The following is a 16169-nucleotide window of genomic DNA, read 5'->3' on the forward strand; positions in this document are numbered from 1 at the left end:
ACTGTTAATGGAATGTTAGTAAATGGCTTTACTTTAATCCATGAATAACATTGTGTTGGAATCTTAACTAAAGTAAAATCACAAGCATATTTGGTCCAATTCTTCATTGCGACAGAGTAAAAAGACAGGGCAGGACCATCTCCAGTTTTATAGAGCTCATTGGAAGGTAACGCTTCTCTTTACAGCTATTGGCTTAAAGAAGTGTCAATCAGGCCGTGCAAAAGATACAAAAAGCCCGGCGGCCATTTTGTTGATCAAATCACTATTGTTTATGACTTGAGATACTGCTCTGCTGAACGTAATTCAGCAAACAGCTGTTAAATGTTATGGATCTGTGGACAAGCAGGAAGCTTTAGAGGTAAGTGTTGTTTAAGTTGTTTTTGAAATTGTTGGAGTTATATTAGTTATCAGACATACTGTAAAAATGTTCTTGCTCTGTTAAACATCATTTGGGAAATATTTAAAAAAGAAGAAATAAATCAATGAGGGGCTAATAATTCAGACTTCAACTGTGTGTAGATAGACAGACAGACAGATAGATAGATAGATAGATAGATAGATAGATAGATAGATAGATAGATCATAACAAGAACTGCTGCTTAATTGAATGCATGTAATAGCGACACCCGGTGGTTATTTATTGAATTACGTTCATTTTTGTATAGCGGGCCAGATTCTATTGATATTTATAAAAAGCCTCGCGGGCCGCAGATGGCCCGCGGGCCGTAGTTTGGACACGCCTGGTGTACTGGAATGTACAGTATCTGTGCATCTTGATGGTGGTCTTAAGATTTCTGCCATAGTCATTGATGGTGATGGTACTTGTGGTGCTGCCTTGATTTCTGAAATCTTCATACCTGCCTTTTATCCAGCCTCTTTGTTCCAAGTAATTTTTCTTCATCACGGTATAGATGTGTCTATACTGTCCCTTAATCAGATACATTTACAAAACAAAACATCACTTTAGTATAGTGCCAGGGCAAAACTCACAGGTTGTAATAGATCAATGACATAATGTTGACAGTATGTGTTTAAAATAATTGCAAACAAACCTGTTCTGTCTTTAGATGTATGACAGGCAATCATCGTCCTCATCTGTCTACCAGTCAGAAATCACAGTTGCGTGTGGATGTTTGAGTCGAGCTTCCTCATATGCATCTATAATGAAACATCACATTGTTGTTAACCTCCCGTAAAGAAAAGTTCAAATCCTAAAATACTATCAAAGTTAATTAATGCATATAATACCTATAGTGTAAATAATCAGTACACAGAAGGTTGCACAAGATTTATTCGGAGATTCATGCAGAGTGACAGCCTTATGAATCTGAGACATAGATTTGTAAGATGGTCAAGCACATGCATTATTCTGTACCCATGAAGATTAACCTACCATTGTGAAAAATGTTTGATGATGATAGCCAATAACAATAAACCATTTCAGCTGTTTGTGAAGCAATTAGTAATGTAATGTCTGAAAAGCTCAATCTATGTTGAAAATGTATCAGCAGTTTACAGCTTATAATGGACTTTTAGCACACAACTATAACATGCCTATTCACGTTCAAAAGAGTGTGCCATTGACTTCTTTGGTCGTGATGTGCTGCAAAATGATCTCACTAACCTTTGTTAAACAAGAACAACAAGACTTAACCAACAAATATTGTTACCCATTCATTTAAATCAGAATTTATCACTGTCAATAACATAAAAAAAAAACATCAAAATCTGCTTTAAGACGTTCAGTTTTACATTAACTGACCATTACAGCTTGAGCAAAAGATATAATTGATTCACATAGGCTAACACATATGAATTAAAGTGCATAGTAATATATTTCTCTTGGATAATTTAAAGAGAATAGTAAACAGTCGAGTTTCGATCACTTTTCGTGACTAACTGCATAAACAAGATAAACAATAATATTTTATTAATCCAAAACGATTAGTTTTTATTTACACAATCACAGAATTAATACTGTTGGATAAGTAAACGCCTGTACAATGATTTTTTCAACATCCACGGTACTTTATAATGTTAAATCAGGAAAAAAACACGTTTTGCCATGGTAATGGATTCGTCTACAGAAACTTTCTTTAACGCAAAGTTAGCACACACACAAATTCGTTTCATGTTTCTTTAAAATAATTAAAATAGTTTTCAGTTACTACACACGTTACAATCTAACATTGTGTTAAAGGAAAAGGAACTTTCAGACGTGTTTGTAACTGTTAGCGTTAGCATACATTAGCTCCAGTCGTGTTTCTTAAAGCAAGTTACATTTCGTATCAAACTGTTGTAAATTACTAAACGCTGTTACAACCAAACACCGTGGAAATGTTTTAAGCTCTAAATTCGCTAATTATACAGTACACAAGCAGTAAAAAGCTTACCTTTCTGACCGGAATCCAAATGAAATATTTAAAAAAAACCAAACTTTTTCTTCTTGTGATCTTCGTGCCATGGTGGTTGACAACCAGCTTTTTGGAGCATTACCGCCACCGTCTGGATTGGAGTGTGGATCATGAGTTTAGTCACGCATGTGTTTATTATGAAACCAACTTCTGCTTTAAAACAAAAACAGTCAGCACAGTAGCATGCTATCTCAAAAATAAGCGAATTTTACATAGTTTTTCTCTAGATGACATGTATAATCTATTTATAAATAATATTGTTTTGTTTGCGTCTAAACATTGCGACCATCCACACTAAATATTCTTTTTTTTTTTTTTTTTGCTATCGTACCATGAATATTTTCTCAAATTATCATTAAACGTGGAGCTAACAGATTACTAGATAAAATAAGAACTTAATCGGTTGCCATCAGCCTTAATCGGTTGCCATATGGTTGACCGGAATCGGGCCAGTGCTTTACAGCCGCATCACAGCCGCATGTGCGCGAGCGAGCTGCGGGCCGCACTCGGCCCGGATAACACTCGCCGATGCCGAGTCGGAGCCGGAGGCGCCGGAGGGCAGCCGAGCTCGGGCCGATTACTGCCTGCTATCTGGGATGCAATTCCTGTTTTGTGTTGCTACTCTTCCAGCTCTGGGTAACAGCCTTGCAGCAATCACATCCCACTAGGACACATGTTTGAGCATATGAGCATTGGTGGTTCAGTGGTAGTATTCTCGCCTGCTACGTGGGAGACAAGGGTCCGATTCTCAGCCAATGCAATTTCTCTTTTGTGTTGCTACTCATCCAGCTCTGGGTAACAGCCTTGCAGCAATCACACCCCACTAGGAGAGCAGTGTGAGCATATCAGCATTGGTGGTTCAGTGGTAGAATTCTCGCCTCCCACGCGGGAGAGCCGGGTTCGATTCCCGGCCAATGCAATTCCTGTTTTGTGTTGCTAATCTTCCAGGTCTGGGTAACAGCTTTGCAGCAATCAGACCCCACTAGGACAGACAATTGAGCCTATCAACATTGGTGGGTCAGTGGTAGAATTCTTGCCTGCCACGTGGGAGACCCGGGTCCGATTCCCGGCCAATGCAATTCCTGTTTTGTGTAGCTAATCTTCCAGCTCTGGGTAACAGCCTTGCAGCAATCACACCCCTCTAGGACAGATGTATGAGCATATCAGCATTGGTGGTTCAGTGGTAGAATTCTTGCCTGCCACGCGGGAGACCCAGGTCCGATTCCCGGCCAATGCATATTCTGTTTTGTGTTGCTAATCTTCCAGCTCTGGGTAACAGCCTTGCAGCAATCACACCCCACTAGGACAGATGTATGTGCATATCAGCATTGGTGGTTCAGTGATAGAATTCTCGCCTGCCACGCGGGAGACCCGGGTCCGATTCCCGGCCAATGCAAATCCTGTTTTGTGTTGCTACTCTTCCAGCTCTGGGTAACAGCCTTGCAGCAATCACACCCAACTAGGAGAGCAGCATGAGCATATCAGCATTGGTGGTTCACTGGTAGAACCCTTGCCTGCCACGCAGGAGACCCGAGTACGATTCCTGGCCAATGCAAATCCTGTTTTGTGTTGCTAATCTTCCAGCTCTGGGTAACAGCCTTGCAGCAATCACACCCCACTAGGACAGATGAATGAGCATATCAGCATTGGTGGTTCAGTGGTAGAATTCTCGCCTGCCATGCGGGAGACCCGGGTCCGATTCCCGGCCAATGCAAATCCTGTTTTGTGTTGCTACTCATCCAGCTCTGGGTAACAGCCTTGCAGCAATCACACCCCACTAGGACAGCAGTATGAGCATATCAGCATTGGTGGTTCAGTGGTAGAATTCTTGCCTCCCACGCGGTAGAGCCGGGTCCGATTCCCGGCCAATGCAATTCCTATTTTGTGTTGCTAATCTTCCAGCTCTGGGTAACAGCCTTGAAGCAATCACACCCCACTAGGACAGATGTATGAGCATATCAGCATTGGTGGATCAGTGGTAGAATTCTCGCCTCCCACGCGGGAGAGCCGGGTTCGATTCCCGGCCAATGCAATTCCTGTTTTGTGTTGCTAATCTTCCAGCTCTGGGTAACAGCTTTGCAGCAATCAGACCCCACTAGGACAGACAATTAAGCATATCAACATTGGTGGGTCAGTGGTAGAATTCTCGCCTGCCACGCGGGAGACCCGTGTCCGATTCCTGGCCAATGCAAATCCTGTTTTGTGTTGCTAATCTTCCAGCTCTGGGTAACAGCCTTGCAGCAATCACACCCCACTAGGACAGATGAATGAGCATATCAGCATTGGTGGTTCAGTGGTAGAATTCTCGCCTGCCATGCGGGAGACCCGGGTCCGATTCCCGGCCAATGCAAATCCTGTTTTGTGTTGCTACTCATCCAGCTCTGGGTAACAGCCTTGCAGCAATCACACCCCACTAGGACAGCAGTATGAGCATATCAGCATTGGTGGTTCAGTGGTAGAATTCTTGCTTCCCACGCGGTAGAGCCGGGTCCGATTCCCGGCCAATGCAATTCCTATTTTGTGTTGCTAATCTTCCAGCTCTGGGTAACAGCCTTGAAGCAATCACACCCCACTAGGACAGATGTATGAGCATATCAGCATTGGTGGATCAGTGGTAGAATTCTCGCCTCCCACGCGGGAGAGCCGGGTTCGATTCCCGGCCAATGCAATTCCTGTTTTGTGTTGCTAATCTTCCAGCTCTGGGTAACAGCTTTGCAGCAATCAGACCCCACTAGGACAGACAATTAAGCATATCAACATTGGTGGGTCAGTGGTAGAATTCTCGCCTGCCACGCGGGAGACCCGTGTCCGATTCCCGGCCAATGCAATTCCTGTTTTGTGTTGCTAATCTTCCAGCTCTGGGTAACAGCCTTGCAGCAATCACACCCCACTAGGACACATGTTTGAGCATATGAGCATTGGTGGTTCAGTGGTAGTATTCTCGCCTGCCACTTGGGAAACAAGGGTCCTATTCTCAGCCAATGCAATTTCTCTTTTGTGTTGCTACTCATCCAGCTCTGGGTAACAGCCTTGCAGCAATCACACCCCACTAGGAGAGCAGTGTGAGCATATCAGCATAGGTGGTTCAGTGGTAGAAATCTCGCCTCCCACGCGGGAGAGCCGGGTTTGATTCCCGGCCAATTCAAATCCTGTTTTGTGTTGCTACTCTTCCAGTTCTGGGTAACAGCCTTGCAGCAATAACACCCAACTAGGAGAGCAGCATGAGCATATCAGCATTGGTGGTTCACTGGTAGAACCCTTGCCTGCCACGCGGGAGACCCGAGTACGATTCCTGGCCAATGAAATCCTGTTTTGTGTTGCTAATCTTCCAGCTCTGGGTAACAGCCTTGCAGCAATCACACCCCACTAGGACAGATGAATGAGCATATCAGCATTGGTGGTTCAGTGGTAGAATTCTCGCCTGCCACGCGGGAGACCCGGGTCCGATTCCCGGCCAATGCAAATCCTGTTTTGTGTTGCTACTCTTTCAGCTCTGGGTAACAGCCTTGCAGCAATCACACCCCACTAGGAGAGCAGTATGAGCATATCAGCATTGGTGGTTCAGTGGTAGAATTCTTGCCTGCCACGCGGGAGACCCGAGTACGATTCCTGGCCAATGCAAATCCTGTTTTGTGTTGCTAATCTTCCAGCTCTGGGTAACAGCCTTGCAGCAATCACACCCCACTAGGACGGATGAATGAGCATATCAGCATTGGTGGTTCAGTGGTAGAATTCTCGCCTGCCACGCGGGAGACCTGGGTCCGATTCCCGGCCAATGCAAATCCCATTTTGTGTTGCTACTCATCCAGCTCTGGGTAACAGCCTTGCAGCAATCACACCCCACTAGGACAGCAGTATGAGCATATCAGCATTGGTGGTTCAGTGGTAGAATTCCCGCCTCCCACGCGGGAGAGCCGGGTTCGATTCCCGGCCAATGCACTTCCTGTTTTGTGTTGCTAATCTTCCAGCTCTGGGTAACAGCCTTGCAGCAATCACACCCCACTAGGACACATGTTTGAGCATATGAGCATTGGTGGTTCAGTGGTAGAATTCTTGCCTGCCACGCGGGAGACCCGAGTACGATTCCTGGCCAATGCAAATCCTGTTTTGTGTTGCTAATCTTCCAGCTCTGGGTAACAGCCTTGCAGCAATCACACCCCACTAGGACGGATGAATGAGCATATCAGCATTGGTGGTTCAGTGGTAGAATTCTCGCCTGCCACGCGGGAGACCTGGGTCCGATTCCCGGCCAATGCAAATCCCATTTTGTGTTGCTACTCATCCAGCTCTGGGTAACAGCCTTGCAGCAATCACACCCCACTAGGACAGCAGTATGAGCATATCAGCATTGGTGGTTCAGTGGTAGAATTCCCGCCTCCCACGCGGGAGAGCCGGGTTCGATTCCCGGCCAATGCACTTCCTGTTTTGTGTTGCTAATCTTCCAGCTCTGGGTAACAGCCTTGCAGCAATCACACCCCACTAGGACAGATGAATGAGAATATCAGCATTGGTGGTTCAGTGGTAGAATTCTCGCCTCCCACGCGGGAGAGCCGGGTTCGATTCCCGGCCAATGCAATTCCTGTTTTGTGTTGCTAATCTTCCAGCTCTGGGTAACAGCTTTGCAGCAATCAGACCCCACTAGGACAGACAATTAAGCATATCAACATTGGTGGGTCAGTGGTAGAATTCTCGCCTGCCACGCGGGAGACCCGTGTCCGATTCCCGGCCAATGCAATTCCTGTTTTGTGTTGCTAATCTTCCAGCTCTGGGTAACAGCCTTGCAGCAATCACACCCCACTAGGACACATGTTTGAGCATATGAGCATTGGTGGTTCAGTGGTAGTATTCTCGCCTGCCACTTGGGAAACAAGGGTCCTATTCTCAGCCAATGCAATTTCTCTTTTGTGTTGCTACTCATCCAGCTCTGGGTAACAGCCTTGCAGCAATCACACCCCACTAGGAGAGCAGTGTGAGCATATCAGCATAGGTGGTTCAGTGGTAGAAATCTCGCCTCCCACGCGGGAGAGCCGGGTTTGATTCCCGGCCAATTCAAATCCTGTTTTGTGTTGCTACTCTTCCAGTTCTGGGTAACAGCCTTGCAGCAATAACACCCAACTAGGAGAGCAGCATGAGCATATCAGCATTGGTGGTTCACTGGTAGAACCCTTGCCTGCCACGCGGGAGACCCGAGTACGATTCCTGGCCAATGAAATCCTGTTTTGTGTTGCTAATCTTCCAGCTCTGGGTAACAGCCTTGCAGCAATCACACCCCACTAGGACCAATGAATGAGCATATCAGCATTGGTGGTTCAGTGGTAGAATTCTCGCCTGCCACGTGGGAGACCCGGGTCCGATTCCCGGCCAATGCAAATCCCATTTTGTGTTGCTACTCATCCAGCTCTGGGTAACAGCCTTGCAGCAATCACACCCCACTAGGACAGCAGTATGAGCATATCAGCATTGGTGGTTCAGTGGTAGAATTCTGGCCTGCCACGCGGGAGACCCGAGTACGATTCCTGGCCAATGCAAATCCTGTTTTGTGTTGCTAATCTTCCAGCTCTGGGTAACAGCCTTGCAGCAATCACACCCCACTAGGACGGATGAATGAGCATATCAGCATTGGTGGTTCAGTGGTAGAATTCTCGCCTGCCACGCGGGAGACCTGGGTCCGATTCCCGGCCAATGCAAATCCCATTTTGTGTTGCTACTCATCCAGCTCTGGGTAACAGCCTTGCAGCAATCACACCCCACTAGGACACATGTTTGAGCATATGAGCATTGGTGGTTTAGTGGTAGAATTCTCACGTCCCACGCAGGGGACCTGGGTCCAATTCCCGGCCAACGCACTTCCTGTTTTGTGTTGCTTCTCATCCAGCTCTGGGTAACAGCCTTGCAGCAATCACACCCCACTAGGACAGACAATTGAGCATATCAGCATTGGTGGTTCAGTGGTAGTATTCTCGCCTGCCACGTGCGAGACATGGGTCCGATTCCCAGCCAATGCATTTTATCTTTTGTGTAGCTACTCTTCCAGCTCTGGGTAACAGCCTTGCAGCAAATTACAACCCACTAGGACAGCAAGATGAGCATATCAGCATTGGTGGTTCAGTGGTAGAATTCTCGCCTCCCACGTTGGAGAGCCGGGTTCGATTCCCGGCCAATGCAATTCCTGTTTTGTGTTGCTAGTCTTCCAGCTCTGGGTAACAGCCTTGCAGCAATCACACCCCACTAGGACAGATGTATGAGCATATCAGCATTGGTGGTTCAGTGGTGCAATTCTCGCCTGCCACGCTGGAGACCCGGGTCCAATTCCCAGCCAATGTAATTCCTGTTTTGTGTTGCTACTCTTCCAGCTCTGGGTAACGGCCTTGCAGCAGTCACACCCCACTAGGGCAGCACTGTAAGCATATCAGTTTAAATGGTTCACTGGTAGGATTCTTGCCTGCCACGCGGGAGACCCAGGTCAGATTCCTGGCCAATGCAATTCCTGTTTTGTGTTGCTACTCTTCCAGCTCTGGGTAACAGCCTTGCAGCAATCACAACCCACTAGGACACATGTTTGAGCATATGAGCATTGGTGGTTCAGTGGTAGTATTCTCGCCTGCCACGTAGGAGACAAGGGTCTGATTCTCAGCCAATGCAATTTCTCTTTTGTGTTGCTACTCTTCCAGCTCTGGGTAACAGCCTTGCAGCAATCACACCCAACTAGGAGAGCAGCATGCGCATATCAGCATTGGTGGTTCACTGGTAGAACTCTTGCCTGCCACGCGGGAGACCCGAGTACGATTCCTGGCCAATGCATATCCTGTTTTGTGTTGCTAATCTTCCAGCTCTGGGTAACAGCCTTGCAGCAATCACACCCCACTAGGACAGATAAATGAGCATATCAGCATTGGTGGTTCAGTGGTAGAATTCTCGCCTGCCACGCGGGAGACCCGGGTCCGATTCCCGGCCAATGCAAATCCTGTTTTGTGTTGCTACTCTTCCAGCTCTGGGTAACAGCCTTGCAGCAATCACACCCAACTAGGAGAGCAGTATGAGCATATCAGCATTGGTGGTTCACTGGTAGAATTCTTGCCTGCCACGCGGGAGACCCGAGTACGATTCCTGGCCAATGCAAATCCTGTTTTGTGTTGCTAATCTTCCAGCTCTGGGTAACAGCCTTGCAGCAATCACACCCCACTAGGACAGATGTATGAGCATATCAGCATTGGTGGTTCAGTGGTAGAATTCTTGCCTGCCACGCGGGAGACCCGGGTCCGATTCCCAGCCAATGCAAATCCTGTTTTGTGTTGCTACTCTTCCAGCTCTGGGTAACAGCCTTGCAGCAATCACACATCACTAGGACAGCCATTAGAACATATCAGCATTGGTGGTTCAGTGGTAGAATTCTCGCCTGCCATCTGTGAGACCTGGGTCCGATTCCCGGCCAATGCAATTCCTGTTTTGTGTTGCTACTCTTTCAGCTCTGGATAACAGCCTTGCGGCAATCACACCCCACTAGGACAGATGAATGAGCATATCAGCATTGGTGCTTCAGTGGTAGAATTCTCTTCTGCCACGCGGGAGACCCGGGTCCGATTACCGGCCAATGCAATTCCTGTTTTGTGTTGCTAATCTTCCAGCTCGCCTGCCACGCGGGAGACCCAGGTCCGATTCCCTGCCAATGCAAATCCTGTTTTGTGTTGCTACTCTTCCAGCTCTGGGTAACAGCCTTGCAGCAATCACACATCACTAGGACAGCCATTAGAACATATCAGCATTGGTGGTTCAGTGGTAGAATTCTCACCTCCCATCTGGGAGACCTGGGTCCGATTCCCGGCCAATGCAATTCCTGTTTTGTGTTGCTACTCTTTCAGCTCTGGGTAACAGCCTTGCAGCAATCACACCCCACTAGGACAGATGAATGAGCGTATCAGCATTGGTGGTTCAGTGGTAGAATTCTCGCCTACCACGCGGGAGACCCGGGTCCGATTCCCGGCCAATGCAAATCCTGTTTTGTGTTGCTACTCTTCCAGCTCTGGGTAACAGCCTTGCAGCAATCACACCCAACTAGGACAGATGAATGAGCATATCAGCATTGGTGGTTCAGTGGTAGAATTCTCGCCTGCCATGCGGGAGACCTGGGTCCGATTCCCGGCCAATGCAATTCCTGTTTTGTGTTGCTAATCTTCCAGCTCTGGGTAACAGCCTTGCAGCAATCACACCCCACTAGGACAGATGTATGAGCATATCAGCATTGGTGTTTCAGTGGTAGAATTCTCGCCTGCCACGAGGGAGACCCGGGTCCGATTCCCGGCCAATGCAAATCCTGTTATGTGTTGCTACTCTTCCAGCTCTGGGTAACAGCCTTGCAGCAATCACACATCACTAGGACAGCCATTAGAACATATCAGCATTGGTGGTTCAGTGGTAGAATTCTATATTAAAACTGTGGAACAATATTTTAGAATGGAAGAAAAAGAGACTGAATTTTACAAAACGTTTATGTTGAATACTCCTTATATTATGTACACACTAGATGGTTTGAAAATAGATTTGCCAGAATGATTATGCTTGTTGTTTTCCTGTTTTAATACCAACATAATGTCTTAAGAAATGTTTGTAAATGATATTTTAATATGCTTCTGAACTGATGTTTTAAATGTTTTTAAATGTATGTATTGTAAAAATTGAAATATTTTTCTAATAAAAAAAAAAAAAAAAAAAAAAAAAAAAAAAAGGTAGAATTCTCGCCTCCCATCTGGGAGACCTGGGTCCGATTCCCGGCCAATGCAATTCCTGTTTTGTGTTGCTACTCTTTCAGCTCTGGGTAACAGCCTTGCAGCAATCACACCCCACTAGGACAGATGAATGAGCATATCAGCATTGGTGCTTCAGTGGTAGAATTCTCGCCTGCCACGCGGGAGACCCGGGTCCGATTCCCGGCCAATGCAAATACTGTTTTGTGTTGCTAATCTTCCAGCTCTGGGTAACAGCCTTGCAGCAATCACACCCCACTAGGACCGATGAATGAGCATATCAGCATTGGTGGTTCAGTGGTAGAATTCTCGCCTGCCACGCGGGAGACCCGGGTCCGATTCCCGGCCAATGCAAATCCTATTTTGTGTTGCTACTCATCCAGCTCTGGGTAACAGCCTTGCAGCAATCACACCATACTAGGACAGCAGTATGAGCATATCAGCATTGGTGGTTCAGTGGTAGAATTCTCGCCTCCCACGCGGTAGAGCCGGGTCCGATTCCCGGCCAATGCAATTCCTGTTTTGTGTTGCTAATCTTCCAGCTCTGGGTAACAGCCTTGCAGCAATCACACCCCACTAGGACAGATGTATGAGCATATCAGCATTGGTGGTTCAGTGGTAGAATTCTCACCTCCCATCTGGGAGACCTGGGTCCGATTCCCGGCCAATGCAATTCCTGTTTTGTGTTGCTACTCATCCAGCTCTGGGTAACAGCCTTGCAACAATCACACCCCACTAGGAGAGCAGTATGAGCATATCAGCATTGGTGGTTCACTGGTAGAATTCTTGCCTGCCACGCGGGAGACCCGAGTACGATTCCTGGCCAATGCAAATCCTGTTTTGTGTTGCTAATCTTCCAGCTCTGGGTAACAGCCTTGCAGCAATCACACCCCACTAGGACCGATGAATGAGCATATCAGCATTGGTGGTTCAGTGGTAGAATTCTCGCCTGCCACGTGGGAGACCCGGGTCCGATTCCCGGCCAATGCAAGTCCCATTTTGTGTTGCTACTCATCCAGCTCTGGGTAACAGCCTTGCAGCAATCACACCCCACTAGGACAGCAGTATGAGCATATCAGCATTGGTGGTTCAGTGGTAGAATTCTTGCCTGCCACGCGGGAGACCCGAGTACGATTCCTGGCCAATGCAAATCCTGTTTTGTGTTGCTAATCTTCCAGCTCTGGGTAACAGCCTTGCAGCAATCACACCCCACTAGGACGGATGAATGAGCATATCAGCATTGGTGGTTCAGTGGTAGAATTCTCGCCTGCCACGCGGGAGACCTGGGTCCGATTCCCGGCCAATGCAAATCCCATTTTGTGTTGCTACTCATCCAGCTCTGGGTAACAGCCTTGCAGCAATCACACCCCACTAGGACAGCAGTATGAGCATATCAGCATTGGTGGTTCTGTGGTAGAATTCCCGCCTCCCACGCGGGAGAGCCGGGTTCGATTCCCGGCCAATGCACTTCCTGTTTTGTGTTGCTAATCTTCCAGCTCTGGGTAACAGCCTTGCAGCAATCACACCCCACTAGGACAGATGAATGAGAATATCAGCATTGGTGGTTCAGTGGTAGAATTCCCGCCTCCCACGCGGGAGAGCCGGGTTCGATTCCCGGCCAATGCACTTCCTGTTTTGTGTTGCTAATCTTCCAGCTCTGGGTAACAGCTTTGCAGCAATCAGACCCCACTAGGACAGCACTATGAGCATATCAGCAATGGTGGTTTAGTGGTAGAATTCTCACGTCCCACGCAGGGGACCTGGGTCCAATTCCCGGCCAACGCACTTCCTGTTTTGTGTTGCTTCTCATCCAGCTCTGGGTAACAGCCTTGCAGCAATCACACCCCACTAGGACAGACAATTGAGCATATCAGCATTGGTGGTTCAGTGGTAGTATTCTCGCCTGCCACGTGCGAGACATGGGTCCTATTCCCAGCCAATGCATTTTATCTTTTGTGTTGCTACTCTTCCAGCTCTGGGTAACAGCCTTGCAGCAAATTACAACCCACTAGGACAGCAAGATGAGCATATCAGCATTGGTGGTTCAGTGGTAGAATTCTCGCCTCCCACGTTGGAGAGCCGGGTTCGATTCCCGGCCAATGCAATTCCTGTTTTGTGTTGCTAGTCTTCCAGCTCTGGGTAACAGCCTTGCAGCAATCACACCCCACTAGGACAGATGTATGAGCATATCAGCATTGGTGGTTCAGTGGTGCAATTCTCGCCTGCCACGCTGGAGACCCGGGTCCAATTCCCAGCCAATGTAATTCCTGTTTTGTGTTGCTACTCTTCCAGCTCTGGGTAACGGCCTTGCAGCAGTCACACCCCACTAGGGCAGCACTGTAAGCATATCAGTTTAAATGGTTCACTGGTAGGATTCTTGCCTGCCACGCGGGAGACCCAGGTCAGATTCCTGGCCAATGCAATTCCTGTTTTGTGTTGCTACTCTTCCAGCTCTGGGTAACAGCCTTGCAGCAATCACAACCCACTAGGACACATGTTTGAGCATATGAGCATTGGTGGTTCAGTGGTAGTATTCTCGCCTGCCACGTAGGAGACAAGGGTCTGATTCTCAGCCAATGCAATTTCTCTTTTGTGTTGCTACTCTTCCAGCTCTGGGTAACAGCCTTGCAGCAATCACACCCAACTAGGAGAGCAGCATGCGCATATCAGCATTGGTGGTTCACTGGTAGGATTCTTGCCTGCCACGCGGGAGACCCAGGTCAGATTCCTGGCCAATGCAAATCCTGTTTTGTGTTGCTAATCTTCCAGCTCTGGGTAACAGCCTTGCAGCAATCACACCCCACTAGGACAGATAAATGAGCATATCAGCATTGGTGGTTCAGTGGTAGAATTCTCGCCTGCCACGCGGGAGACCCGGGTCCGATTCCCGGCCAATGCAAATCCTGTTTTGTGTTGCTACTCTTCCAGCTCTGGGTAACAGCCTTGCAGCAATCACACCCAACTAGGAGAGCAGTATGAGCATATCAGCATTGGTGGTTCACTGGTAGAATTCTTGCCTGCCACGCGGGAGACCCGAGTACGATTCCTGGCCAATGCAAATCCTGTTTTGTGTTGCTAATCTTCCAGCTCTGGGTAACAGCCTTGCAGCAATCACACCCCACTAGGACAGATGTATGAGCATATCAGCATTGGTGGTTCAGTGGTAGAATTCTTGCCTGCCACGCGGGAGACCCGGGTCCGATTCCCGGCCAATGCAAATCCTGTTTTGTGTTGCTACTCTTCCAGCTCTGGGTAACAGCCTTGCAGCAATCACACATCACTAGGACAGCCATTAGAACATATCAGCATTGGTGGTTCAGTGGTAGAATTCTCGCCTGCCATCTGTGAGACCTGGGTCCGATTCCCGGCCAATGCAATTCCTGTTTTGTGTTGCTACTCTTCCAGCTCTGGGTAACAGCCTTGCAGCAATCACACATCACTAGGACAGCCATTAGAACATATCAGCATTGGTGGTTCAGTGGTAGAATTCTCACCTCCCATCTGGGAGACCTGGGTCCGATTCCCGGCCAATGCAATTCCTGTTTTGTGTTGCTACTCTTTCAGCTCTGGGTAACAGCCTTGCAGCAATCACACCCCACTAGGACAGATGAATGAGCGTATCAGCATTGGTGGTTCAGGGGTAGAATTCTCGCCTACCACGCGGGAGACCCGGGTCCGATTCCCGGCCAATGCAAATCCTGTTTTGTGTTGCTACTCTTCCAGCTCTGGGTAACAGCCTTGCAGCAATCACACCCCACTAGGACACATGTTTGAGCATATGAGCATTGGTGGTTCAGTGGTAGTATTCTCGCCTGCCACTTGGGAAACAAGGGTCCTATTCTCAGCCAATGCAATTTCTCTTTTGTGTTGCTACTCATCCAGCTCTGGGTAACAGCCTTGCAGCAATCACACCCCACTAGGAGAGCAGTGTGAGCATATCAGCATAGGTGGTTCAGTGGTAGAAATCTCGCCTCCCACGCGGGAGAGCCGGGTTTGATTCCCGGCCAATTCAAATCCTGTTTTGTGTTGCTACTCTTCCAGTTCTGGGTAACAGCCTTGCAGCAATAACACCCAACTAGGAGAGCAGCATGAGCATATCAGCATTGGTGGTTCACTGGTAGAACCCTTGCCTGCCACGCGGGAGACCCGAGTACGATTCCTGGCCAATGAAATCCTGTTTTGTGTTGCTAATCTTCCAGCTCTGGGTAACAGCCTTGCAGCAATCACACCCCACTAGGACCAATGAATGAGCATATCAGCATTGGTGGTTCAGTGGTAGAATTCTCGCCTGCCACGTGGGAGACCCGGGTCCGATTCCCGGCCAATGCAAATCCCATTTTGTGTTGCTACTCATCCAGCTCTGGGTAACAGCCTTGCAGCAATCACACCCCACTAGGACAGCAGTATGAGCATATCAGCATTGGTGGTTCAGTGGTAGAATTCTTGCCTGCCACGCGGGAGACCCGAGTACGATTCCTGGCCAATGCAAATCCTGTTTTGTGTTGCTAATCTTCCAGCTCTGGGTAACAGCCTTGCAGCAATCACACCCCACTAGGACGGATGAATGAGCATATCAGCATTGGTGGTTCAGTGGTAGAATTCTCGCCTGCCACGCGGGAGACCTGGGTCCGATTCCCGGCCAATGCAAATCCCATTTTGTGTTGCTACTCATCCAGCTCTGGGTAACAGCCTTGCAGCAATCACACCCCACTAGGACAGCAGTATGAGCATATCAGCATTGGTGGTTCAGTGGTAGAATTCCCGCCTCCCACGCGGGAGAGCCGGGTTCGATTCCCGGCCAATGCACTTCCTGTTTTGTGTTGCTAATCTTCCAGCTCTGGGTAACAGCCTTGCAGCAATCACACCCCACTAGGACAGATGAATGAGAATATCAGCATTGGTGGTTCAGTGGTAGAATTCCCACCTCCCACGCGGGAGAGCCGGGTTCGATTCCCGGCCAATGCACTTCCTGTTTTGTGTTGCTAATCTTCCAGCTCTGGGTAACAGCTTTGCA

General features: G+C 48.1%; 1 long non-coding RNA gene and 27 other non-coding genes across 29 annotated transcripts; 27 read left to right on the forward strand and 1 right to left on the reverse strand.

Moving 5' to 3' along the window:
* Positions 1 to 428: 428 nt before the first annotated feature.
* Positions 429 to 2450, reverse strand: LOC148681979 (uncharacterized). Of its 2 annotated transcripts, none has more exons than XR_015942880.1 (3): positions 2394 to 2450; positions 1053 to 1158; positions 429 to 928 (listed from the first exon to the last, which is right to left on the reverse strand). It is a non-coding gene; the product is annotated as an uncharacterized LOC148681979 (long non-coding RNA). The 2 variants fall into 2 exon arrangements; XR_015942879.1 differs by having other exon boundaries at positions 1249 to 2450.
* An 812-nt stretch (positions 2451 to 3262) lies between these two features.
* Positions 3263 to 3333, forward strand: trnag-ccc (transfer RNA glycine (anticodon CCC)). The gene has a single exon. It is a non-coding gene; the product is annotated as a tRNA-Gly (tRNA).
* A 724-nt stretch (positions 3334 to 4057) lies between these two features.
* Positions 4058 to 4128, forward strand: trnag-gcc (transfer RNA glycine (anticodon GCC)). Its single transcript has one exon. It is a non-coding gene; the product is annotated as a tRNA-Gly (tRNA).
* Positions 4129 to 4375: 247 nt separating this feature from the next.
* Positions 4376 to 4446, forward strand: trnag-ccc (transfer RNA glycine (anticodon CCC)). The gene has a single exon. It is a non-coding gene; the product is annotated as a tRNA-Gly (tRNA).
* Positions 4447 to 4693: 247 nt separating this feature from the next.
* trnag-gcc (transfer RNA glycine (anticodon GCC)) lies at positions 4694 to 4764 on the forward strand. The gene has a single exon. It is a non-coding gene; the product is annotated as a tRNA-Gly (tRNA).
* Positions 4765 to 5011: 247 nt separating this feature from the next.
* trnag-ccc (transfer RNA glycine (anticodon CCC)) lies at positions 5012 to 5082 on the forward strand. Its single transcript has one exon. It is a non-coding gene; the product is annotated as a tRNA-Gly (tRNA).
* Positions 5083 to 5805: 723 nt separating this feature from the next.
* Positions 5806 to 5876, forward strand: trnag-gcc (transfer RNA glycine (anticodon GCC)). Its single transcript has one exon. It is a non-coding gene; the product is annotated as a tRNA-Gly (tRNA).
* A 247-nt stretch (positions 5877 to 6123) lies between these two features.
* trnag-gcc (transfer RNA glycine (anticodon GCC)) lies at positions 6124 to 6194 on the forward strand. The gene has a single exon. It is a non-coding gene; the product is annotated as a tRNA-Gly (tRNA).
* Positions 6195 to 6282: 88 nt separating this feature from the next.
* Positions 6283 to 6353, forward strand: trnag-ccc (transfer RNA glycine (anticodon CCC)). The gene has a single exon. It is a non-coding gene; the product is annotated as a tRNA-Gly (tRNA).
* A 247-nt stretch (positions 6354 to 6600) lies between these two features.
* On the forward strand, positions 6601 to 6671 carry trnag-gcc (transfer RNA glycine (anticodon GCC)). The gene has a single exon. It is a non-coding gene; the product is annotated as a tRNA-Gly (tRNA).
* Positions 6672 to 6759: 88 nt separating this feature from the next.
* On the forward strand, positions 6760 to 6830 carry trnag-ccc (transfer RNA glycine (anticodon CCC)). The gene has a single exon. It is a non-coding gene; the product is annotated as a tRNA-Gly (tRNA).
* Positions 6831 to 6918: 88 nt separating this feature from the next.
* On the forward strand, positions 6919 to 6989 carry trnag-ccc (transfer RNA glycine (anticodon CCC)). Its single transcript has one exon. It is a non-coding gene; the product is annotated as a tRNA-Gly (tRNA).
* A 1041-nt stretch (positions 6990 to 8030) lies between these two features.
* On the forward strand, positions 8031 to 8101 carry trnag-gcc (transfer RNA glycine (anticodon GCC)). The gene has a single exon. It is a non-coding gene; the product is annotated as a tRNA-Gly (tRNA).
* Positions 8102 to 8508: 407 nt separating this feature from the next.
* trnag-ccc (transfer RNA glycine (anticodon CCC)) lies at positions 8509 to 8579 on the forward strand. The gene has a single exon. It is a non-coding gene; the product is annotated as a tRNA-Gly (tRNA).
* Positions 8580 to 9303: 724 nt separating this feature from the next.
* trnag-gcc (transfer RNA glycine (anticodon GCC)) lies at positions 9304 to 9374 on the forward strand. The gene has a single exon. It is a non-coding gene; the product is annotated as a tRNA-Gly (tRNA).
* Positions 9375 to 10332: 958 nt separating this feature from the next.
* On the forward strand, positions 10333 to 10403 carry trnag-acc (transfer RNA glycine (anticodon ACC)). Its single transcript has one exon. It is a non-coding gene; the product is annotated as a tRNA-Gly (tRNA).
* Positions 10404 to 10491: 88 nt separating this feature from the next.
* trnag-gcc (transfer RNA glycine (anticodon GCC)) lies at positions 10492 to 10562 on the forward strand. The gene has a single exon. It is a non-coding gene; the product is annotated as a tRNA-Gly (tRNA).
* Positions 10563 to 11438: 876 nt separating this feature from the next.
* trnag-gcc (transfer RNA glycine (anticodon GCC)) lies at positions 11439 to 11509 on the forward strand. The gene has a single exon. It is a non-coding gene; the product is annotated as a tRNA-Gly (tRNA).
* An 88-nt stretch (positions 11510 to 11597) lies between these two features.
* On the forward strand, positions 11598 to 11668 carry trnag-ccc (transfer RNA glycine (anticodon CCC)). Its single transcript has one exon. It is a non-coding gene; the product is annotated as a tRNA-Gly (tRNA).
* A 724-nt stretch (positions 11669 to 12392) lies between these two features.
* trnag-gcc (transfer RNA glycine (anticodon GCC)) lies at positions 12393 to 12463 on the forward strand. The gene has a single exon. It is a non-coding gene; the product is annotated as a tRNA-Gly (tRNA).
* An 88-nt stretch (positions 12464 to 12551) lies between these two features.
* trnag-ccc (transfer RNA glycine (anticodon CCC)) lies at positions 12552 to 12622 on the forward strand. Its single transcript has one exon. It is a non-coding gene; the product is annotated as a tRNA-Gly (tRNA).
* Positions 12623 to 12710: 88 nt separating this feature from the next.
* Positions 12711 to 12781, forward strand: trnag-ccc (transfer RNA glycine (anticodon CCC)). Its single transcript has one exon. It is a non-coding gene; the product is annotated as a tRNA-Gly (tRNA).
* A 407-nt stretch (positions 12782 to 13188) lies between these two features.
* Positions 13189 to 13259, forward strand: trnag-ccc (transfer RNA glycine (anticodon CCC)). Its single transcript has one exon. It is a non-coding gene; the product is annotated as a tRNA-Gly (tRNA).
* A 724-nt stretch (positions 13260 to 13983) lies between these two features.
* On the forward strand, positions 13984 to 14054 carry trnag-gcc (transfer RNA glycine (anticodon GCC)). The gene has a single exon. It is a non-coding gene; the product is annotated as a tRNA-Gly (tRNA).
* A 724-nt stretch (positions 14055 to 14778) lies between these two features.
* trnag-acc (transfer RNA glycine (anticodon ACC)) lies at positions 14779 to 14849 on the forward strand. The gene has a single exon. It is a non-coding gene; the product is annotated as a tRNA-Gly (tRNA).
* An 882-nt stretch (positions 14850 to 15731) lies between these two features.
* trnag-gcc (transfer RNA glycine (anticodon GCC)) lies at positions 15732 to 15802 on the forward strand. Its single transcript has one exon. It is a non-coding gene; the product is annotated as a tRNA-Gly (tRNA).
* Positions 15803 to 15890: 88 nt separating this feature from the next.
* trnag-ccc (transfer RNA glycine (anticodon CCC)) lies at positions 15891 to 15961 on the forward strand. The gene has a single exon. It is a non-coding gene; the product is annotated as a tRNA-Gly (tRNA).
* Positions 15962 to 16049: 88 nt separating this feature from the next.
* On the forward strand, positions 16050 to 16120 carry trnag-ccc (transfer RNA glycine (anticodon CCC)). Its single transcript has one exon. It is a non-coding gene; the product is annotated as a tRNA-Gly (tRNA).
* Positions 16121 to 16169: the final 49 nt, after the last annotated feature.

The sequence above is a fragment of the Danio rerio genome, chromosome 4 (assembly GCF_052040795.2).
Source record: "Danio rerio strain M-AB ecotype USA chromosome 4, GRCz13ab, whole genome shotgun sequence".
In the NCBI taxonomy this organism is placed as follows: domain Eukaryota; kingdom Metazoa; phylum Chordata; class Actinopteri; order Cypriniformes; family Danionidae; genus Danio; species Danio rerio.